At 42.3% G+C, this 25408-nt stretch overlaps 1 protein-coding gene across 1 annotated transcript in view; it reads left to right on the top strand.

The window, feature by feature from the left end:
- GPC3 (glypican 3) overlaps positions 1 to 25408 on the top strand; it is a 297585-nt gene that overhangs the window by 178940 nt on the left and 93237 nt on the right. The window lies entirely within an intron of this gene.

The raw sequence follows: 25408 nt of genomic DNA on the forward strand, positions 1-25408 counted from the left end.
CTTATGGCAGAGGGGCCAGTCAACTGCCAACCTCTTTCTGCCTAGGGGTAGACATGAAGTGGTTGCCAAATGGGGGCTTACCCCATTTCAGGGGAGCAATGCCCTGCTCTGATGCCAGTGTTAGAGGCCCCTTTTCCTCCATCAAGCCGTTTCAATGGGAGGAGGAGTGCGACTGCTCACAGTGCTACCATACTGATCAGAAACCTCACCTAGCGAAAGGGCAGCTTTTAAATGTTGCTGGCCAGTAGCTCATGAATCAACAGAGTAGTCTTTAAAAATGAAATGGAATGTTAGTATCAGCTAAGTGCTACTTCTCTTCTTGGATAGGCACCAAGCAGAACTCCATAGCTCCCAGTCTGCATTGAGCTCTTTCTGTGCAGAAGTTTGAAGAGATAGGCCCAGAACAGGTATATAAACTGCAGCTTCCCCAGAAATTGAGCGTGGTTCTGATGTTTCTAACCTATGGATTACCAAAGTATAATAATCTCTGTACTGTTGCCCATAACCCCGCTCCACCCCGACAAGCATACAAGTGCCTTCACATGCTTGAGAGCTGCTTGAGAAGTGCCTTCACATGCTTGAGGTCTGAAGCAAACAGCAGTGGCAAAAAAAGCGGCACTAGCAACAGCTTTCCTACAGAAAGCCATTCCTTCGGACATTTGTTGCAACTGCATCGGGCACAGTTCACAAATGGCCTTTTTATAAAAAGCATCTCAGTGACTGCTGAGAAACAGAAGGGCTGATTCCGCATGGGCCAAAAACAGCAGTGTGAAAACGGTGTGAAAACAGTATAAAACCTTTTACACCATTTTAAACCCTTTTACACCGTTTTCACACCGTTTTCACCCTGCTGTTTTTGGCCCATGTGGAATCAGCCTTAGATATATAAAGACAAACCAGGCTAACATGCTTGTCCTGAGACAGCAACGCTTTGTAAATCTTTATACCAAAAAAATCATGCGTTCACTTACATTCAAAAGTTCTCCTTGAAACTTCTAAACCAAATAATGCTATCAGCTTACAATGTAAATAATACAAATATTGACACTTTGTAAATAATCTATCATAGTTTCACAAGCATGTTTGGGTTTGGGCGCTCCACAGGCTGCTTGGTTTCGGAATCCCTTCAGTGGCCCAATTCCTAGGAGCCAAGAAGTAAAATATTACAAACAGAATTTGAATAATGTCTAAATAAAGTTAACCAATAAAGGGGATTGTTATTCACTTATAGCTCTAATATACAAAACTTTCAAAGTAGTGTATGTATAATAATATTTGACTCTGGGTCTTCCTACAGAATGAAATAAACAGTATAGTATTATCAACATGAAACCTTCACCCCAAATGTAAAAATCTACTTAAAACATTTTGAAACCTTTAACTTTAATATAATTACCAGGACTACAGCCAACCACTTTCTCACATGCCTTGTGTAAAGTCCTCAAAGAAAGATAAATGATTTGACATTCAGTCTCTCTAAATACAGGTGTGCTGAGGTAATCTGAAACACCTGTCTTCTCTAAAGGTAAGCTGTGAATTCAATGTTTCTATTGAGCCCAAAAAGGCTCTACAGAATTTCGTTAGAAAATATATTGTCCTTCCAATTGCAAAAGTCTTTGTTTGTGAGCTCACAGTGGCAATTGAGGTGGCATAGATATCCTTCTTAGTCTCCTTTATTGCCTTCCCGTAGGATTTAATAAGCATCCTAAATGAGTGTCGTGTCCCTTCATGGCAAGTATGTCGCCACACTCACTCTAATTGTCTCAGGTCTTGTTTTATCCTCCTCAGTCCCCTCAGTATACCAAGGGGCTAACTTGGAGCAAGGGCAGAGAGGACGTTTTGGGGTGACAATCTCAATCGCTTCAGAGAGCTTGGTTTCCCAGCTATGTATCAGCTCCTTGAGAGAGAGTCGCCAGCAGGTGGGGATTCCCACACGGCATTCTGGAACTGACTCAGGTTCATCAGCCTACATGGGTGGGTCCAAATAAGCCTGTTGCCTAAGCGGGGGATGGGGGAGCAGCAATTTCAACCTGGGCCTTAAGGACTAAGTGATCAGACCATGGCACTCAATCAACGGAGGATAAGATTACATTCACACCAAGCACAAAGATCAGGTCCAGAGTGTGGCCAGAGTGTGACTCTCTCAGGTCTCTCGGTATTAACAAGTGAAAGACCTAGCTCTGCCATGGATGACACCAGCTCCACAGCCACCAATGACGAGGCTAAGTCGATGTGGACATTTAAGTCCTCCAAAATCACCAGACTCGGGTACCTCAATGCCAACACCACCTTCAAAAGCTACAGGAGACTACTCTGTGGTGTGCTAGGTGCCTGGTAAACCAACAGAGCAGTCAGTCTCTCCTCTGCATACCAATGAAGGTCCAAACACTCTATGCGCACGATTGATGGGACCAGGGTCGTCCAAAAGCGGATCAAATTCTGGATGAGCATAGCTACACCGCCCCCTGGCCCTGAGTCTGAGGTTCATGGATGGCCACAAAACCTGGTGGGGTGAGTTCCTTGATCCCCCCTTCCTCACCCACCTCTGCATAATGCAGGCCAGGTCCATATTTTGCTGTTCAAGAAAGTCTAGAAGAACAGCTGTTTTATTATTTATGGACCTGGCATTCATCAACATCAATGATGGAGCAGGGTTAAGTTCCAGCCTACCACCTACATGTTGTAAGATAGGATGCAAGTGAAACAGGGAGTGAGCATTCCCATATCTCGCTCTCTGTCTATAGTATGACCTGCGCCTACCGCCATATTTTCCCATCCTACTACCACTGGGATCCCTGACCCACTTCCAGCCTCCATCTGGGTGTTAAAACACTATATCTATAACCTATGGCCAGATTTCTGTGTGTCGTCACCACACATTCCCATTTTTTCGCCAAACAAAACAAAACTGGGCAGGGTGGATTATGCCCTCGGCTTGTTGGTTCAGCCTTTGATTTAAGATCTTCGCATATAGGCGATAATCCAAATTCGTTAGCATGATGGGGTGCCAGTTCTGCAAATCCCCCTCGTGACCCTTGGCTTTAAAGAGGACCATCTCCTCTTGATAGTAGGAGTTGGGCAATTGAGGCCTGTCCCACAGTTCTTGAAAGACTCGGGTGAGCTTGGGGACCATCTGGGCTTGTAAAACCTTATAGAATTGATGGGTCAGGCCATCTGGCCCAGGCGCCTTCCTACTCTGCCCTTGCCTGATGGCCCATTGAACCTCTTGGAAATTGTTTTGTGCAGTTGGAAACAATTGGAAATTGTTTTGTGCAGTAGTGAGCACTGATAATACATAGGTACTAATTCCAAGATATCCAACAATGGTATGCTATCAAATTATTTAGAGATTAAGCATGAAGTAAGGCAGCTTTGTTAGTGTGCCTTTTTAATCTTTTCTATAGGACCATTTGCGTAATTAATACAGGGAGAGCAAGTTCAAGGTATAAGTATAGAAAAATACCAGATGCCATCATTTAAAAAGATTTAGGTAATTCCATCTCCTCCTTGTTGCTTTTCGGCCAGCCTCCTTTGTGCTCACTTTCTGGGCACTCTCCGTTGTTTTGATTAGGCCACCTGTTATTTTCCGCACTCCTTGTTGCTGTTCCCAGTCCTCCTGGTTGCCAACCTCCCTTGCGGGCTGCAGCGCTGCCGCCTTGCCTTGCCTGCTGTTTTTATAAGGGCCTGGGGGTCCCCCCCTGTCCCTTCGCCCCTTTTCCGCCCTCCTGTTGCTTGTTCGGATCCCCTTTGGATTTTTGCAAAGCAGTTTTAAATGGTCTGCTTTCGGTTTCTCCTCTCGGATTTTTGCTGGGCCGCTTTCTTTCCTCCACTGCTCTTTTCCCACCGCCAGCCTCGCCGCTGCTTTCCTGGGGGTCCCCCCAGGTTGTCCCTGCCTGGGGCCCCCTCGGGGACCTTCCCCCTTCTTGGGCGCTTCTTTTACTTCTCTCAGAATGGCCGTAAACACTGTTTTTCTGGCTGTTTGCTTTGGGATCAGCTGCGTACTTTCAATTTCGCTGCCGGGCTTTTCTGCCGTGGCCATTTTAGGTGTGCTTTCCGCGGGCCCCCTGGGCCCTTCCGATGCTTTTTGCTGGGTCCCCCCTGGTGGGGGGTCCCCTCCCTCTCCCCTTGTGCCCGGGTGTTTCACACACCTGGGGCACCGCTTGGAACTGTTCCAGAAGTGCTTTTTACTCACTTTCAAGCGATTCTCTGCTCGCTCGCCATGAAGCTCCACCGTTACACGTCCTCTGACTGCCCTTGCAGGTTGGGGGTTGGTTGGTTGGTTGGTTGGGGGTTGGTTGGTTGGGTTGGGGGTTGGTTGGTTGGGGGTTGGTTGGTTGGGTTGGGGGTTGATTGGTTGGTTAGATATAGTAAATTACAAAGGATTTTGGCAAATAGCAAGAAATAAATTAAAGGAAGAGTTGATTTTTATGCCCCACTTTTCTCTTCCTATAAGGAGTCTTTAAGTGCCTTACAATAACCCCCCCCACACACACACAGCAGACACTTTGTAAGGTAGGTGGGGCTGAGAGAGTTCAAGAGAACTGTGACTAGTCCAAGATCGCCCACCAGGTTTCATGTGGAGGAGTAGGGAATTGAATCCAGTTCTCCAGGTTAGAGTCTGCCACTCTGAACACCATGCTAGAAAAAAATGATGGCCTTGTATTTCAATATCAACATAAATGTTGTAGACTCTAATTTGTTATGTAGTTTGGTCAACTGCAGTGAAAAGGTTACATATCTGGAAGTATATATTACAAGGAACTTTATAAGAAACAAATCTGTTCTTTCAGTTATTCATAACTGTTTTTGTTACTTGATAAAGTAACATAGCTAAGCTGTCAATTCAGCTGAAACTTGGTTGCCTTTTTCTAAATCTTTGAGTATGGGTTCACAAAAAACTTTAGAAAGAATTACAAAACATCAAACGCATTTATATAGAAAAATAGGAAACCAAAACAATATAAGATAAATTGGCTGAGGGAGGGGGTTCAGGGGTACTAATTTGGAGATTTATTACCAAACTGTTTGCCTGTCATAATTATCTAACAGTATAAAAGTGGTAGAAGATTCCCTCCCTGAATTCAGAACAAAAAAATGTTGCCAAAACACCATTGGGTGTATGGATTTGGCTAAAGAAGTATACAAAGAACTCTCACAGGAGAATTATTACATAATCAATACTATGATAAATACCTGCCCGCTGTATAGTTTTAAGTGAGCTTTGGGAATATCTCCATTTTCCTTAGTAGTTAAAATTAAAAGCTTTAAAGCTAACTTTGCTTTTAGATGCTGGGAAAGAGCTAGACTATCTACACTTGTGATGAATGGTAGTCTGTTCCCTGTGATTGCTTCATAAAGCTGGAATGGTGATTTCAATCTTTTAGTAGCTCCAGATGAAAGTTTTATAACAGTGCATATGAGAAAAGGGATTATATTTTGCAGGGGGCTTTTTTTCAAATATAGATTGTTGATAGATGCATCAGGGGGAAAAGCTACACAAGGTTTCCAAGTGATACAGAATAAGAGGTAAATCCAAATACACATAAGTTTCTGTTTATTGGCAGAATTTTCCATGACTCTGATGGCACCTATCACCAAAGTGTGGAAAAAAATAAATAACTGCATAAAGAGGAATTGATGGTATTCAGATTAAGAAAATGCTGTATATTTGACAGCATTCTAATTGCTCTTACCAGTTGGTAAAAGTAGCATTTACTTTGGTTCTGAGGTCCAAGTCCAGAGTGACTTTTTCTCTGATCAGCATCCTGGGCTGCTGCTCTGAGGCATGGCTATTTATTCTTAGAATTGTGTGTCTCAGGACTGGAATACATGTTGATCTGATTGGCATGCAGGTAGTTGAAATTTGTTATATAATGTACTTTCACAGTGAACTGGCGACCTGTTTCTTTTTGAAAAACACTCCACTAATTCCAGTTATGTAATGGTGAAAATACCATCCCTCTTGAACTGATGCAGAATCAATAACAAAGTGCCTACTTTATTCCCAGAGAAAGAGGCAGAAAGGTCAGAGTATACCTTTGCTGCATCTGGGATTTTTGGAAAAAGAATAAATAGTCAACCAAAATAAAAGAACGGTGTAGCACTTGCTACACTCTGCAGGCCTCACACTGATAAAGCAGTAAGGAGAGATTACTGAGCAGTAGATACTAATTATTTTTACTTTTGGTTATTACCTGGATTTAGTGGAAGTATAAAGAGGGCAATTATGAAATTACAGCTAAAAATTGAGAGTATTGATAGTACACACGGACTCTTAATTGTTGAAAACATCCAGTTTTTAGAAAGAAGTTACACTTTTTTTGTGCAAAGTCATGTAAGGAAACAAGAACTATATTTGCTAAAATAATATTTTCTTTTAGAGGCCAAACATTTATCTTGTCCACAAACTGAAGAAGCAGTTGTTGTGTTTGGTCCAAATGTTAACTTAATGATAAAAGAAGGAATTATTGATCCAGAAAGTAGAGTTGCCCTAAAATGGATCAGTGGTTACAAGAAAAAAAGTTACTGCGGTCTTCAGTAGTAGCACTGGGATTCCAGCTGCTGGAAGGGGCATGGGAATCCTCTGGAATTACAACTTGTCTCCAGACTACAGAGATTACTTCCCTTGGAGAAAATGGATGCTTTGGAGGATTGACTCTATGGAATTGTACCCCACTGAGGTCCCTGTCTTCCAAAGGCTCCATCCCCAAATCTTCAGGAGTTTCCTAACCTGGTTCTGGCACCCCTACCTACCCATCCTCCACTGATAACCAGGGGGGACCTGGCAACTGTAGCGATTTGGAAGACCTGTTCCACAAGCCCCGGCTATAGCTGAATCTTGGGAGAAGGGTGTAGAGCAACTAAGATCAGAGGTAAACTGATGAAACGCCATCCCAAAAGTTACTGGAAACAACTTCCCTGGTGGCCTTTGCTCTTCATATCAAATTGCATCTTGTTGATTAGGATATTCCTAAAACTGCTGAAAATGTATAATGGAGCTGGGATTGGATGATCCTCGCCTATTTTGAGACCAAAGCATGGATAATTGCTGTCAATAGGGTGCTGATCTGTTCTCTTATTTTGCTGTTGTTTCTTCTCAAATGAAACAGGCAAAGACAGCATTTTTGGTTTGTTACTTTCTGCACAGAAGTGTGTTGAGCCCCACTAGCATCCCCCTGTGCTAGGCAACATTATAAAGCCTGACTGTAATTGAAGGTGTGCCCCAGGTATCCAAATTCCTTGTTTTTTACATCTATGTTCTTCTTTTGACCACTACTTTGTCTTCCCATGAGTAGAGGTGATGTTAGTTCTCCTGCAAAAGCACATGTCCACTGTCATTTTATTAGAGGGAGTCTTACTGTAGTCTGCTGCCTGTAGTTCTCCTGGCAAAGAGAGTGAAAGATGTTCTGTTTAATCTGTATGGCTCCCCCAAGATGCTGCATTCTCTATATATTTTAAGTCCCCTAACATCAGCCCTAAATGTCCCCAAAGGAAGTCATATTTCACCATTAACTTATGTATTTCATACCACATTTCGTAGTCATTTTACAATCCCACTATATATACATAAAAGTTCCTTTTATTTGATTTCACTTCCAGCAAACATCACACAATTTTATATACATTCTAGCTCATTTTACCAGGTATAGGTACCATCAATTAAACATTTTATGAAAGTTTTCTTTCAAATGCATAGAACATGTACATTTCAACCTTTTCATCCCAATCTTACCCGACTCCTCTATACTAATTACCATATCAATATCTTGTGCCCATTTAACCATGTTTTCTTTGACATGTTCTGTTTGTTTCCAATTTTATCAGTAATTTGTATGTTTTGTAATGAAACAGGTTACTTCCTTACATAAAGCCATCTATAACTCTGAATCTCCCATTCCAAAACCAATCTTTTAATTTTGAATTGAATACTACTATTCCAGGAGGAATGAATTCTCGCCTTGATTTTTCAGCATTCTTGTGATCACAGCTGTATCCAATTAACCTTGAAAGTTGTGGTGACCTGGCTCCCCGTCGCTGCCCCCAGGCTGCGTAGCCTTCCCTTTCCCTGGGCCCAGTACTAGCCCAGTACTAGATGTTTCCTCTTGGCCCTGAGGGCCAAAAAACCACTTAGCCCACAGGGCGGCATCCTGGGACAATCGTCTCCTGTGGTTTAGCCTGCCCTGTGGGTTAGCACTCCCCCCTTCAGATCCCAGTCAACTGGGCTAGTGGGGTCCACCACGGCCGGGGCGCATTAAGACAGCCCTGCAGGGCCCCGGGGTCCCAAGACTTCTGGGAGACTGCCAGCTTGCCCTGCTCTCCCCAGCCCGTCAGCGCTCCTTGGGGTGCCTACTTGGCCCTGTGTCCTAGCGCCCCCTGAAAGGTGGGAGACTTTCCCATCCCTTGGGGTTCCCCAGCCTCCCTTGGGGAGAGATTCGGCAGCCCTGATTTGGGTGCCTGTTCGAGCACCTCCTTGGTTGCTGATAAGGCCCCCCTTCTAACGCTTCCCCAGACCCCCTTAGATCTGAAACTTTCAGCACTGAGTTGGGAACTTGCCCTGTGGAGCCTCGAGCATTTGGAAGACTGCCGCCCTTTTTGGTGGTCCCTTTTCTCTCCCCCACCTGTCTCTTTTCCCCAATCTTCTCTCCTCACTGTTCACACCTCCCCTCCCTTTCGCCTCCACCAGCCTTCCCTTCTGCCTGCCACCTTCCGCCCCTTTATCTCCTTCCTCCTTCTGACCTCCCCGGCCCCAGCCCAGCAGTCAGGCTTGATCGCCTATGCCCCAGCTGGGAAGCCATGCCCCAATCAACGGTGTGGCAGCAGAACATGGGAAGATGCCGCTGCCTCTTCTCCCTCTTTCTGGGTTACCCCGGGGGATTCCCCCTCTTGCGCCATCATCTGTGGAGGTGGGTCTGATACGACCGGTGAGGGGGTCTCCGGCCAGTCAGGCAGTCCAGGTGGGGGTGCTGCCAGTTGGCCCATGCCTGGACAAAAGCATATAGTTACTACGCACTAATTTCACTTTGCTATCTAAATGGAACCTGCTGGCGTAGAGAACTATGGTCTGAGATTGTAAGTTGATTCTTATTTTTAGCTGTAATTTTTTTGTCTTTTCATAATACTTTTTATTTATGCTAGTAATATATCATTAAGAAATTATAGCCAATCCTACCTGTTAAGTAGAAGTTAGTTTGTATTCTTTGGATAATATGTGGGAAAACCCATTTGTGATTTATATTTCTTATTTTAAACAGAAGAAGAGCCTTCACTGTGAAACATTACTTTTTACCAGGTTATAATCATAACCTATGTAAGTAATTGTGGGTTGGGCATTTATAATAATTTATAATACTTTCATTTAAAAATATGACTGTTAAATAATTAATTTTTATTTGAATGTATTCATTTTTTCAGACTGAATTGAAAAAGGATAATGAAATAAAACCACATCTGGAGGTTTTATTGCCTCAGTATTTAGTTTCACCTGTTGAATTTATGGAAATAATCCCTGATTACAAAAATTGAGACATTGAATATCATTTGATATTCCTGTATTGAGTTTTTGTACACAAAGGTGTAATTGCTGTTACAGTATCTGATATACACCTACCTTGTTAATATGGTGCTTGTGAAAGAGGTCTGGTGGCGGAATGGCTGTAAAGAGTGGCCAGAGGAAATTAAAACAATACATAGTTAAACATATGCTGGCAAGCATGATATATTGCAAAGAATCAATATAAGCCCCCTCTCTGAAAGTCATGTCCATGATTTCCTGTCTATACAGTGTGCATGTTTTTTCAAGAATGTACACATCGGAGTGCTGTGTGGTTTCCGGGCTGTATGGCTGTGTTCTAGCAGCATTCTCTCCTGACGTTTCGCCTGCATCTGTGGCTAGCATCTTCAGAGGATCTGATGGTAGGAATGGAAAGCAAGTGGAGTATATATACTGTGAGGTGAAAAGGTGAGGCCATCTGAATAGAGTAGCCTGGCAGGCTACTCTATTCAGATGGCCTTACCTTTTCACCTCACAGTATATATACTCCACTTGCTTTCCATTCCTACCATCAGATCCTCTGAAGATGCCAGCCACAGATGCAGGCGAAACATCAGGAGAGAATGCTGCTAGAACACGGCCATTCAGCCCGGAAACCACACAGCACCCCAGTGATTCCGGCCGTGAAAGCCTTCGACAATACAATGTACACATCATTTTTGCAGTAGAATGTGCTCTTTTTGTAGATCAAAAGTCATGCCTTTGTTTTGCTCATACCATGCCAGGAAAGCTGCTCTTTAGCACTCATGGTGTTTGGACCGTAAAATTCAGGGTCAGGCATGGGTCCTACATAATCCTGGTTTTCATGCATATTAAAATAGTGCAGGAAACACTGCTTGTATTTTTCAAACCCGAGAACTGCAAGAAGCTTTGCTAGCGCTAGAGGTTAATGGTTTAAAGAATCTATAAATTTTATATCAAATGCCTTGATGGTCATACACATGCGTTTATTCCCTGTGGCAACCAGCTCCACTTCTAACCTCTCCTCGATCAGTTGGCGTAAAATGAAACACGAATCATAAGATTTTCAATTATGGTCTAAGAAGGTGCTTTCTCTGATGTGCTTATACTTTGTAATAGTGAGCACAGACTTACATAAGCTATTTTCACCCTTACACTTCCAACTGTTGCCTGTGGCCTGCCCTTTTGCATCTCCATCGATGGCCTTTGCAAAGATGTAATTGGGGATATGAACACCCATCTCTTGCATACATTCAAAATAATAGAAAACATTTTAAAGCGGTTGGCGGCTTTTCAAGAGGCTGGAAATAACACAGAGTATGTGATACTTCATTTCTCCCAAGCCTTCCTGTAGAGGATGAGTTACCTACTCCCCTCAAACGTGGGTTAGGATTTTGAACTTTCACACGACTCAGAGAAAAAAGACCGTTTCTTTAAAACAAGTTCTTAAAGTTTATTGAACTCAGCATCATTCAACAAACTATAGTCAATTGGCATGCTATGCATACAATTAATTGAATAAGAGCAAACAGAGACAAAATCACTGAACCTACTAAAATCAAAATATAAAACTTTTCCATAATTGCTTAGCAGGCAAAAAGAGAAATCAAACAGTTCTCATAATTCAAAAGACAGCCTCTAACCAGCGTGAGGTAGCATTGTGTATATAAAGCAGTTAAGAGGGGGGAGAAGTAAGAAGAAAGGGTAGCTCTATTACAATATTGAAAAGCAGATATAGGGGAATTGCATGTCAGGTGGTCCTAGTGGACCAATCACAAATTGGTGCTAATTAACTAAAGCAGTTGATGTAAATCTTCATTCTTATCAGGTGTTGTGGCTGAAAGTTTATTGAAGTTCCAACCGTTAGCAAAACTTTGTGCAGCTGGGCCAAGACCTTCAATTGACCGTTACTCGGTACCAGGATGGGAAAGCTGGTGGGAAGCCAAAGATAGGCAATTATTTTCAAGAACTATTTCTTGGACTCACAACAGAGGGGCCGTGGCAGTGATATTAAACTGTTACAAAGTTCACATCAAATGGTTACACTTAGAGGCTACATACAAAATGGCTACGGTTAAGCTAATACAGACACTTTCTCTACACTTCCCCAGCATTGCATGCAAACGTTTCCTTCACAAACACTCAACTTCATCCCTGGCTGCGAGTTCCCAGTGCCTCCTGAAACAAAACTCACTGCTGCAACGCATGGGACAATTGGAACATTTCCTGGAGACCATAAACAACAAATCCCCTGTCTGGCTCTAATACAGAATTAAAAACTCCATTTTAATATAAACATTTTAAAATACATCAATGAACATAGAAACTACACATACAATGGACAACAACAACAATAATTCGAGACCCCACATACACTCATGAACAAAAAGGGAGAGAGATTCTCTGAACCAATGTATACACAAGTTTCTACCATGAGAACATCATATTCAATGAATTGTGCATGGTTGTGAGGTGAACAAATTGGCTGGTGGTCAATCTCCGATGGAGGTGGTAGTATTGACCTGGGATGAATTCAATACTTGCAACTAAAAAGTCTTCTTCAGCCACTCACATCATTCTGGTACAAGTTGTTCTAGTACAACAATAATAATAATGGTATAAATATATCAGTATATATACATACATACATTCATCAACAATGATAATCCGCATGGCAGCACAAGATTGCCCATGAGAAATAGATGCCACAAAGTGGCTCATACTGACTACACATTACACATTAAATTAAACACAATAACATGCAGAATACTTACAGCCTGATACAATTCCAACTCCTAAACATAAGGCATTACGCTCTGGCCTTAAGCTGAACTCCACAGGTCTGCTCAGTCTCCTAACAGTGTGTAACAGGGTGGAAATTTTTAGGAGGCCAAACACCCAAACTCAAATTCTCTGCAGCTGTGCCGCAATACAGACATGCAGTGAGCCAATACTCTCACTATTTTAACTAATTTAAAGGGACAGCACTTAGATATCCAATTGTATTGGCAATAGTTGATGTATACCAAGCCTCATAAAAAGCATTTCAAATCCAGGTCTTGATTTAAGCCCCAGTGGGTCTGAAACGTTTTAAGCCTAAAAATCCATTCAGCCTCCTCTCTGTGCACAATTAATTGAATATGATGTTCTCATGATAGAAACTTGTGTATACATTGGTTTAGAGAATCTCTCTCCCTTTTTGTGCATGAGTGTATGTGGGGTCTCGAATTATTGTTGTTGTTGTCCATTGTTTATTGTTGTTGTTGCCAGCTTTCTATCCAGTGACTTCTGCAGCAAGGCCACAAAGCCCCTGTGCACTCCAGTCATACTCAGTGCCCCATCAGTAGCCACTGATACTAGGTGGGTTGTGCTTATTTCTTTGGCTCTTAAACAATCAAGCACAGTCTCACAGATGTCCTCCCCCCTTGTCTGGCATTTTAGTGGTATCAGATCAACCATTTCTTCCTGTGGTTCATCAGAGTTCACATATTGGAGGAACAAAGCTATTTGTTCAATGTCAGTATTGTCTTTGGACACATCACAGGTGATTGAGTATGCTGTAGCTGAATTGATGTCTTTAATTTGAAGTTTTGTGATATTTTCTGCCATTTTTATAGTTCGTTCTTTGACAGTCTTTGCAGAGAGAGGCATCTCTCTGATTTTCTGCATAATTTCTCTCTTGTTTTTAAAGTCCGCAAATACGTGTTCTGAAATCTTAATGAATGACTCTTTCATATATTCTCCGTCTGTGAATGGCTTCCCATGCCTGACTATTTCCTGAGCAGCCACAAAACTTGCATATGTTGTTGAATTTGCAGACTTCATCCACTTCTTGAATTGATTTTTCCTCAGATCAGCCTTCCAGATCAGTTCCAAAACAGCGTTTTTTCTCTGCTCTCCCTCAGGATATTCTTCAGCAAAGGCTGTGTAATTACATTGGAAATGTCTTGCGACATTTGATCTTTTATTGTTAGCCAGTCTCTCTCCACAAATTAGGCATATTGGTAGGCCACTCTCAGTCAGAGGTAAATGCAAACGAATCTCTCCAGGCATCCATAAATGTTCTATTTTCTTCAGCTATTTTTCTTTTTTTACATTTCTGCAAGAGGGAGGAGCAGGAACAGTCAACAGGTTTGCCCAATTGTGCTGGCATACAAACCCACCCGCCCCAGTCTGCCCCATGTGAATCCATTAGTACAGTATTCTAACACCCTCAAGTACAGCACACTAAGAAGTTGCTGTGAGAATAGAGTTTGCAGCAGTGGCATTCCCTCCCTACTTGCCATCTTACAGCTTCATCAATCACAGAAAGTGATTTTGGCCACAAGGCAATATAGAAGGCTTCCCTTTATTTATGCCTTGTTTGTTGGTTCTGATACTGTTTTTTGGTAAAATATAGAACAATGGAATTCTTGGAAAATTATTCACACAATATTTCGCAATTTTTTCTGTGATCCATCCTAGCAGCAGGGCTTCTTGTACAGTAATCTTTATAATATTAGCTATATGTGATGTGGGATCTTTTCCCAATTTAAGGTAAAGTTGTCATTATTTGAATACTTAGAAGGCTTGATGCCCCTGTTGAATGTTACTAATTTGTACAATTAATGACTGAGAGAGTTAAAGAAATATCAGTAATAATATAACAAGTTGATGCCAGCCAGTGTACTGCACGTTTTTCTCTTGCTTGCCAATTAATACTAGTACACACATTGCTTTTTTGTCAGGTTTATCCTTTATAACAGACTATAAATAACAAAGTACAAAAAGATAAATCGAATAATTCAGTTAAAATTCAATAAAATGCAATAAAACCAGTAGCAACAATAAAGGCGCCCAACAATTTAATAGATGGCGTCTGGTCCTACCCCCCCCCCTCTGATAGGGACCAAAATGCCAGAATTGAAACAGATGATACACTGGGCATCAAGAAGGGGTGGTAGCTCCGTGGCCAGGCCCCCAAAAGCCCAGTGGAACAGCTCAGTTTTGCAGACCTGCAGAACTCACCAAGGTCCTGCAGGGCCTTAACAGCTGGAGAAAGGGCGTTCCACCAGGCAGGGGCCAAGGCCGTAAAAGCAATGGGAAAACAGCAGTATGGCATGCTGGATGTCTGCCTTTATATACTGCTATTCCATAAACGAAGCTTTCCCCCCTTAAACTCGTATATCCAACACACAATTTATAGCACCTTGGAAATGAGGGAAACCTGGAAATCAGGTAGGAAAATCCACTCAGAGAAATAGGATTCCCAACCTGGTCTGTGCTTCTCATGAGGAGGAATCTGAAAGGCTCCCAAGGGATGATGCCCACCAACCATTCTCCCAAAATGGTGGCAGGTAGGTGGAAGGAGACAGTACAGCCCCTCAGAGTTCACCTCCTCTTTCACCCTGATAGACCTCCTCAGAACAAGAAGGAACGCCCTGTGGCAAGAATGGAAAGATGAACAGGAAAAAAACCCAGAGCATACATGTTTTCTCTGGAAGAAACACCAAGTAGACAAGCACACATTATAAGGTGAAGGTTTTTACCTAAGAAACAATTGATTGGTATATGAAGAAAAACATACCTTTTTGCAGGTGAAGTCCAGAATTCATAGAATCTGTGGAAGCAAAAGACTCTAACGTATCATGAAATCCCTGTGGTTCAGTAGTCACTTGACAAACCCTGACCTCTTGCACCACAAATCTTTTGGGTGGTACACATTTATCTATTCTGTTAGACCTGCGAGGTATTTCCACTGTACCTTTAATTTCATCCTCACTTTGGCTCTCATCCAGGTCACTCTCGCTATCATGTTCCCTCTTAAGACTAGGGCAGCCAGATGTGTGACCTTGAACATTTTGTGGAGGCTGAGCACTAGTTTTGGTTGCTGAGTCATTACTTAATGGTGGCAGGAAAATCTCTGTGTTTTGGTGTGTATTTTCCCAGCCAGAATGCTTTTCAACATTTTTACTCCTGGATATTACTACTCTTCCATGCTCTAGAGCAAATCTATAGCCTTTTGTCACCTTAGAGAAAATCCAGTCCTTAGAGAAAATCCAGTTGATGAGCGTGATGGTGTCTGCTATGGGGACCTTGGTGAGTAGGGAGACCACATCAAAGCTGATCAGTTTGTGATCAGGGTTGAGTTTGAGGTTGCTGATTTTTTCAATGAAATGGGTGGAGTCCTTAGTGTAGTGTGCAGTAAGTCCAATACGGATTTGTAATTATGCAGCCAGAAATTTTGCCAAAACATATGTAAAGGATTTGATGGTGCTCACAATGGGTCTGGAGTCCTTGTGGATTCTTGGCAGTCCATAAAGTCTAGAAGGGAATGCTTCACCTTTGTATAGATGTTTGCATATATTAGGATGAATTGAGGAGTTCTTGATCAAAGTGTTGGTTTTCCTGGCAATTCTGTTGGTAGGGTCCTGTTTCAGTTTTTTGTACATTGTGGGATCCAGAAGTTGTCTGATTTTTTTCTTTGTATTCTTCCGTTTTCATGATTACCATGGCATTGCCTTTGTCTGCTGGGAGAATGAGGATTTCTGAATCAGACTTGAGATCCTTAATGGCTTTCTTTCTTTCCTTGTTATGTTACTAGAGGGAAGTTTTGCCTTTCACAGAATCCTTGCTGATTCCCTTCTTGCTTCCTCCTCGTCTTCCTCAGACAGATGATGAATTGCTGATTCAACATTAGCAATGATGCCTTCTAATGGGATTCTGGTAGTGGCAACAGCAAAATTGCCTACATTTGATAAGATGGATGTTTCATCATCAGAAAGTTGCCTCGCAGTCAGATTGATGATGGTCTAGTGTGGGTTTCAACTGATGCTTTTTGCATTTGTTGAATTTTTGTTTTTGTCTTTCAGTGTGGTTAGCCATGTCTTTCTCCATTTTTCTGTAGGTGAAGTTGTTGATTTTATCCCAGGGTGAGTGTCCCTTTCAGGTCCTGGGATACCTCTTCCTGCACCATGCCCCATCTCAGCTGGGTTGGTTGTTTTTTTTCTGAGAAGGTCAGTTAGAGGACTGGCCCGGCTAGCGAAATGGGGCAGGAATTTACATTAATACCCAACCATCCCTAGAAATCATTTGAATTGTCTTTTTGTGGTTGGGTTGGGGCAGTCTTCCAGGGAGGAGACTTTTTCAAGCTGCGGTCACAGCACCCCTCGGCTAACCACATTCCCCAGATATTTCAGTTTCTGGAATCCAAGGTGGCTCTTTTCTGGTTTGACTCTCAGACTGGTGGCTTGGAGGGCCTGAAAGACCTGCCAAAGATGAGCTAGGTGGGACACCCAGTCAGGACTGTATGTTAATATGTCATTTATATAGGCTGTTACAAACATCTGATAGTGGCTCAAGATGGAGTCTACTAACCGCTGAAACATGGCTGGGGCCCCATGCAGCTCAAACGGCATCACTGTGAACTGGAATAGCTCTCAGAGCGAGGCGAAGGCCATTTTCACTTTATCCTGACCCCTCATGGGGACCTGCCAGTACCCTTTGGTAAGATCTAGGACTGACAGGAAGCATGCAATGCCTAGTTATTGCAGTAGGTGGTCGGCATTGGGTATGCGTCAAACTGTGCCAACGTGTTCACTTTGTTGTAATCCACACAGAACCGAATGCTGCCAGGATGATGGGACTTCTCCAAGCACTATGAGATGGCTTGATTACACCGTCTCCAACATCTTATTTATTTGTGCTGGCAGCAGGAAGGTCCGCATTCGATCCCATAGATCAGTGACCCTAGTACTAACGTGACCTGGAAGGGTCCCTGCCAGGGATCCCCCTCCCATGTCCCAACCAGATGACGAGGAACTAAAACCCACTCTCCCTCAGTTAAGCTACATTTCTGGCAATGGTAGTGGGTCTTCTGAGACCTATGGGCCACCTCAAGATTGTGTGTGGCCTGAAGCCAGGCCTGCTGTTGCTGTTTCTGCAAGGATTGTACAGATTGTTAGGCTTGCTGTCTTTTGTATCTTCTTCTTCTTCTTCTTCTTCTGCTGCTGCTGCTGCTGCTGCTGCTGCTGCTGCTGCTGCTGCTTCTGCTGTTTCTGCTGCTGCTGCTGCTTCTTCTTCTTCTTCTTCTTCTTCTTCTTCTTCTTCTTCTTCTTCTTCTTCTTTCTCCTCCCCCCTCCTCCTCCTGTCTAATCTGCTGGTGCTGCAGCCACTACCCTTGAAATGGGACTCTAGCCACACACTTTATTTTTAAAAAATATTTTAAAAGGTGAGTACCAAAAATAGATTGTTTTATTTTTGTGCTTTCCTTTCTGACTTTTTATTTATTAAAGTTGCTTGTATTCCGCTCCTCCAGCATTTGAATTCTGTCCATTATTTTCTTAGTTTGTTCCAATTTTTTCTTCTTTTTTTAAAGGGATAGCTATTAAAATCCCTCTCATACAAGCCTTGCTGATTTCCCAATTTGTTGCTACAGGTGTATCAGCCATAGTATTTAATCTAAAAAATTCCTGTTGCCTTTCAGCCCAGGAACACCTCCTTTTGCCAGTGTGGACTCATGATGGCAAAAAGGCAGGTGCAAACTATTCATTTGCAGGGCAACTCGGGATTTCTGCTGTTTTTCTTGCTTCCTGGGCCATTTGAAACACTTTTGGAGGTGGTGCGGCTGTTCCGAGATGGCACCCTCCCCAGCCCCCATGAAACTGCCCTGCCATGAGTTGGGCTGCCTGAGACCCATAAGTAAACTTCATTATACTGGAAATTGTATCCTCAGAAGCCGTGATACACAACTTAGCTACAATATACACCCCAAATCATGCAAGGGAAACATTTTATGAATTTTTAAAAATTTTTTATTAGATTTTCAAGAAGCCTAGATAATAATTTTGGAGATATGAATGGGGCTATGCATAAATAGATCTTTAAAAAATGAATAATCTAAACAAATGAATAAATAGATCTAACAAATCTGTTTTGGAGAACATGAAGTCTTATCTAGTTCTCTATCAGGCAGTAAACCTGCTTCTGGCCTTTACTGTGCCAGCCTGCAGATAGTGATGGAGAAGATTACATGTACGTCTAATGGCAGCAGGCAGAGAGGCTAGAGGTTTGCTGTGGTGCTGGTCTGTCTTGAGAGATGAAATACTGCTTTGGGGAGAGGCTGGTCTTGGTCTTGGCTCTACAGATAATGTCTGCACCCCATTAGAAGCTTAGTGTTCTGGGATGGGTACTCCTGAAATGCTGGTGAGTCACCTTGGGATTAACATAATGGTTTTAGTAACTTGAGCCAACTTTTAAATTGGCAGTGGTTGCCACCCAGCCTGTAAATGGAAGCACTGATCTGATAAATGTTCATCTTTTTTCTAGTTCTTCAGAAACCTGACAGTTCTGAGGAAGTTTTTAAGGGCATTAAGAGGAAAGGAGTGTTTGCAACATGCAATGTAAATATTTGGAGTTCTAAAAATTATTTCTTGTTGAAATAATTAGAACAGAACCAAAATCTCTTTGAGACAGCATTCAGAGGTCTAGTCCTGAGTGAGCTGGGCAGATTTTCCTAATGATTTTTTCCCCATTTCTTGTAACGTGATCAAGATTTTTTAGAGAGTCTCTATGATTTGAAGTTACTCTGGCTTCTAGGTTCTGAGTGCAACTAGGTGTGACTTTTAGAGCAGTCCTATATTTGAATTCCTTTAATCTGGAATTACTTTGCATGCATAATTTCTGAAAAACTACAGTGCTATGGATGAGTACCTTTTTCTCCCTGGTTGTTGAACTCTTTTATATGGAAACCAGAATTCTGCAGCCAAAGTTAGTTAAAATTCATGTGTGACATTTAACTCTCCTTTCCTCCATCCCTGTTGCTATGTGACTGCCAATACCTACTTTATATTACCAGGTCACAATGCTGCAGAGTTTATTTGAAGTCAGAAATGGCAGAATTGCCTTGTCTGTGCAAAGGTTGTCTAGACTTGACTTAACCCTGTTCTTTTAAAACATATACTTAATGGACTTAATGAAGTGGTGGGATTCAGATAATTTAACAACCGGTTCCAGTGGTGGGATTCAAATAATTTAACAACTGGTTGTTTACAAGCACCATTTTAACAACCGGTTCTGCCGAAGTGCTGCGAACCTGCTGAATCCCACCACTGACTTGATGGCCTGACATTTGGCAGAACACTTTTTCTAATGTAGATTCAGGCCCTTAATTGTGTCCCTGACCTGTCCATTCCTGATTTCCCTCTATGGGCCAATGGGTCATTTTGTTAGGCCTACTCTACCCTTTTATCCATCCTTCACGTCTCTGTGGCTTCTTTTGGTGTCTGCTGTGTATGTTGCTGCCCTATTTCCACAACTGTTCCCTGGTCAGCTTTCATAGTCTTCATACAGTCCTCATATTTTGAGCAGTGTGTGCTTTCCTGTTGAGTGTCTTTGAAGGGAAGCTCTTTCTTCCATTGTCTGAGATAGAATAGGTAATGATGACATACAACTGCCTTTGTTGTGGTTCCTGAATTGTGATTGTCCTCCACTTATCCATCAACCTGGTGCTGAGTCTTCTGTGCTTTCAGAGCAAGCTGGGTATCTCTGAGGCTGTGTAATAATGGGGACAGTCTCAGGGAAGGGAGGAAGACCCATGCTACATGCAAAAATGTACTTGTGGCCCCCGTCCCTGAGCAACTGCATGTTTTGGGACATTGTCCCTATAACTTTTAGAAGCTTTATTGCCACAAGGGCAATACCATAGAAATACTTATGGGAACTCATTGCTCAATAAGCTTTTTCAGAAGTTCTTCAATATGCTGAAAAGGTGGGGGTTTTTTTTGTAACCTGGACCTGTCAGAGCTTAGGGTAAGTAACAATGTTTATTTTAAGTCTACTTTTCAGTCACATATTCCCCAAACAGCTTGCAAGAATTAAAAGAACCCAAAGATAATTTATGTTATTATTTTTAAGGGAAGGGATTCTTAACTGAGCTGGAACCTGAAGTTGTGTGTGTGTGTTGGTGGGTGGCCATCTGTCTATTTTGTGCCTCCGTCTGATAATTTTGCCAATGGCAGTTGGAAGCTAAAGGGGGGAAGAAGCCCTCTATTTGAGCCAGGAGACTGGTGCCTCCTTTACTCCATTTGAAACTCTGCTGGGATTTGTCAAGCATTTTATTCAGAACTGCTGTAATGCACTAGAATGTCTTTGTTTTGCTGTTTGTGGCTTCCTTTGCAAACGTAACTGGATTTTTATTCCATTTTCATTGTTGGCATACTTTCTTATGCAAGTCGATAGAAGAATTGGCTTACAGCTCCCGTTCCTTTGATTGGGATCTAACTCTTGTTCTTGCAAAAAAAATTTGTCATTTTATTCTTTGTAGGCATGTGTGCTAATCAGAAAAGCTACATAAAGTTTTATATGACCATCATGTACAACACTAAATTGTCTTGTACTGTGTCCATTAATTAAAGAAAAGTTGTGCAAGGCACTGGTTTTATTGAAGTTTTCAGTACTGTTTCATAGTGGCTGTTTTACAGGCAGACAAAAATGATCCAAGAGCATCCTCTCGAGATGGCAACTGGTTCCTCCTTTCCCCCCCTTTTTGTAGATTGGGATAACGTTTGCCCTCCTCCAGTCCACTAGGATTTCTCCTGCTCTCCAGGAGTTCTCAAAGATTATAGCAAGTGGTTCTGAGATTACTTCTGCCAGTTCTTTTAATATCCTGGGATGTCGCTCATCAGGCCCTGGAAATTTGAATTCATTTAAAGTAGCCAGGTATTCCTGCACTACCTCTTTATTTATTTTGTGCTGAATTTCTCCTACTGTATTTTATGTTTCCTTTTCTCCTGGATGAGCACTGTTTCCTTTTTGGGAAAAGACTGAGGCAAAGAAGGTGTTGAGTAGCTCTGCCTTTTCTATATCTGTTAGTATTTTGCCATCTCCATGCAGTGACTCTATCCTATCATTTTTCTTCCTTTTGCTATGGACATAACCAAAAATTGTTTGAATTCCTTTTTGGTGATTTCCCCCCTTTTCCATTTCTTGTACATTTCCTTTTTAAATCTTAGCTCAATTGAAATTTCTATAGATAGCCATTCTGGTTTCCTGAGACACCTCCGATTTTTCCTCCTCATTGGAACTGTTTGAAATTGTGCCCTCAACATCTCACTTTTAAGAAACTCCCAGTGATCATGTACTCCTTTCTCTTTAACTATTTTTGACCACAGGATCACACCCAGTAGATTCCTAAGCTTACTGAAATCTGCTTTCTTAAAATCTAGAATGCATGTATGACTATGCTTAGTATCCCCTTTCCACTGTATAACAAACTCCAGGAGAGCATGATCACTTCTACCTAAGGATCCTACCACTTCCACTTCACTAGTCAGGCCATCATTATTGGTTAGGAGCAGATCTAAAATAGCTGTTCCCCTTGTTGCTTCTTCCACCTTCTGGACCATGAAATGGTCTGCAAGACAAGTGAGTTACTCATCTGAATTTGACCGGGAAAAGTGCAACTGACCTATTTCTTTTGTTCACACAGTTATTGCTTGTGTGATTCAGAATAATTAACAATAAACAAAAACACCACCAGTCCTGCTGCTTAAGAACGCTAACTTTGATATTTACTACCAATTTACTAAGTGAATTGAAAAGTGAAAATAAGTGCACTGCTGTCTAAAACAGCTATGAACATTCATAAATACAAAAAGTTACAAAAACACAAACCACTAACAATATACATATACAGAAAATACAATTGTATACATAGGAACAATTACGATCTTGGAATTCTTTTTGTTTTTCCTGTGTAATGAAACACAGATTGAATTTAAAGATACAGTCCTTTACTGTCAACATATATGAAGGATTTAGTGGTTACAATAGCTGTACACCTTTAGGAGTGCAAAAATATCCAGAATAAGGCATTCTAAAATGCCATCTGCAATAAGACATTTTCGTGAGCTCTTCCTCAGTAGAATGCTGTGACCATTAGGTAAGTAGTAGTTCTCTGCGATTGGGTAATTCAATGCCACATCAATGCAACAACTTTCAACAGTTCCTAAAGCACTGCATACAGGACATGATACTTACGATCTGTAGAATTTCCAGATGCCATTTGTGGTTTTCTCTCCAGAATCAGCAGATGAGGAACTGTGGGTGGTTTTTGCACCCGAAGCCTGCAATGTTACTCCAAGATATTTAAAATTTGAAACCTGCTCTGATTTATTCCCTTGCAACTCCCATTGTCTACTTTTTGGGCTTTTCTTGAAGGCCATAACCTCAAGTTTTTGGTGGTGGTTAACTAATTGTAGCAATTGACAATATATTCACACAATAAATTCACACTGGGTTCTTGCAATTTGGAAACTGTCTTAAAATTTATTTTCTTAGACAAGAGTGCAACACGAGAACAGGCAATACAATCAATAAACAAAAACAAACCTAATTAGCCCCCACTTGGGTGCTAACTACATACCTTTCATGCAGTTCTCAGGTACATACAGACAGTTCTCAGGTACAGATCTCTGGCTGCGCTCACAGATCACTCCAGTCTGCAGCGTCCTCTCACTCATATTCCACACAATTCTCCAGCCTTGGGACTGGGGATCCACCTTCCTCCTTGGCCTTGGTCCTCTCTTCCTTGATATAGGGGTTGATGTGATGAGCAAGGAATGTGTTTTCTACTTCAAAGTAAGAACTGGACAATGCCAATATGACATTTAGTAGCTGAGAGCTAGAAGGATTAGCCGGTATTGGTTGAGATCAGATAGAGCATTGTTTAGGGTGAAAGTGTAAAGGTTGCTTCAAATAGTTCAAGCTGACTATGCTTAAAGGCTAATAAATATTAACTTTTCCTCCTACTCTGATGACAAATTATATTATAATGAAGATAAGGAAGAATAAGGGAGGGGGAAAACATGCATATAAGTGGGACAGAAAGTCTGTGACACTTACTACCCTTGGCCAATGGGGGAACAGAGAGGGCTTTTCTCGGTTGGGAATAATAGGCTATAAATTACCATGTCTGGAATGTTTCAGCAGAGTCTGCCCCATTTAGGGACGGCTCCCCTTTCTTTGCAAGTAAAGCTATTATAAAATCTCTTCTGTTGGCTGGATGTTTGGTAAGAGAGAAAGCTGGGCACAACTGTGACTCAGTGGTAGAGGGGTTAAGAGATAGCTTCTATTCTAGAGCTGTGGCTATGCTGAACTCCATGGTTTCGTGTTGATGTGTTTGGGGCTGTGCGGGGGTGGGTGGAGGAAGGGGAATGTGAGGCTGGGGTGTGAGGTCTGAAATAGTGTGCATTGGGGAATGCTTGTAAATTTCATTGTGCATGCACAATGACAATAAATGCTTCTTATCTTCTTATCTTCTTTTGTTTTTGCATTCAGAGGGTCATGTGTTTATTCTGAGCCATCTCCACCTAGAGGGTCTGGGGTAGGAGATATTGGGAATGACCCTGAACTGCTGCCCATCAGAGTAGAAAGGACAAGGCATCGACTAATGGTATTTCCAAGAGCCGATGTAGTGGTTAAGAGCAGGTTTGATTCCTCAGTCCTCTACATGAAGCTGCTGGGAAGCCTTGGGTCAGTAGCAGTTCTCTCAGAGCTCTCTCAGTCAATGTGGAGGCAGGCAATGACAGAACACCTCTGAATTTCTCTTGCTTTGAAAACCCTACAGAGCTGCCATAATTCAGCTGTGATTTGACATTGCGTACACACACACACTCACACCTAATGCCAACTTGCTAGAATCCACTTTTCTTCTGTTATACCTTTTGCTCTGCCTGCCTGCCAACATGGTGATGGTGAGGATGTTGAGGGTGGTGTGGGATTCAAAATGCCTGGCACTCAAGAAATTCTTAGTTTGATTGTGAGATTTTGTTCCAGTTTAATAGGCCCACTGCATCATAGGCAAGGAACAAGTACTGTGAGGTATGGGCAGAGCTTTTCATCCTCAGTGACTTAATTTGCGACACCAGCAGTGTGCATTACAGAGCCTGTACTGCTGCGTTTCTAATCTCCATTCAGATATAATGCAAGCAGGGGGCAAATAAATGAAACACTATGGCTTCAAACTTTAATATATTTTTAAATATTTCATGTGCGTGCTTTTCCTGCAAGCTGCATCCACTTCTCATGTCCCAAGCAGACAGAGCTGAAAGCGCTTAAGCCAGACATGGTAAGTGACCTGTGAACTGTGGAGCTTTGTGCTGCTTCTCTGTCCCCTGCTTTATGGTCCCCAGGAGGGCTGCAAGCCCAAGTGCAGGGAGTGTATTTAGCATTAAAAAGAATGTGTACCTGGGGTGCTGTCTGGTTTCCGGGCTGTATGGCCGTGTTCTAGCAGCATTCTCTCCTGACGTTTCGCCTGCATCTGTGGCTGGCATCTTCAGAGGATCTGATCACTATCAGATCCTCTGAAGATGCCAGCCACAGATGCAGGCGAAACGTCAGGAGAGAATGCTGCTAGAACACGGCCATACAGCCCGGAAACCAGACAGCACCCCAGTGATTCCGGCCGTGAAAGCCTTCGACAATACAATTTATACCTGCCTGGCATGTTAGTCTCTTCTGCTTAATATGTTCATTTACATGTTTGCAGACAAAAGCCATTAGCATTTTTATCAGAGCAGGAGAATCAGGCATGATACTGGGTGCAAAGACCTTCCTGGTGGCTTCTGAGCAAGCACTCTAACACCATCCTGCTGATCTATGGTTAGATGTTGCTGCAGGTCCAGTCTGGCTAAAGGCAAATGATGATGTGATGTACCTTTATGAACTGGTAATGGGATGCAACATGGTGGACTGGCACCAGGAGATCAGCTGCAATGGGATAATGAACGTCTCTGCAACTAGACTGACTAGGGAACAAAACCATGATGCAGTGTAATCTCTGTTGGGAATAGTCATGTGTGTTGAAAGTTGCAGATGGAAAGTCAGAAGTTGGTTTACATGGAAGCTGACTGTGGACAG

This window comes from Sphaerodactylus townsendi, linkage group LG13, assembly GCF_021028975.2.
Source record: "Sphaerodactylus townsendi isolate TG3544 linkage group LG13, MPM_Stown_v2.3, whole genome shotgun sequence".
Classification (NCBI taxonomy): domain Eukaryota; kingdom Metazoa; phylum Chordata; class Lepidosauria; order Squamata; family Sphaerodactylidae; genus Sphaerodactylus; species Sphaerodactylus townsendi.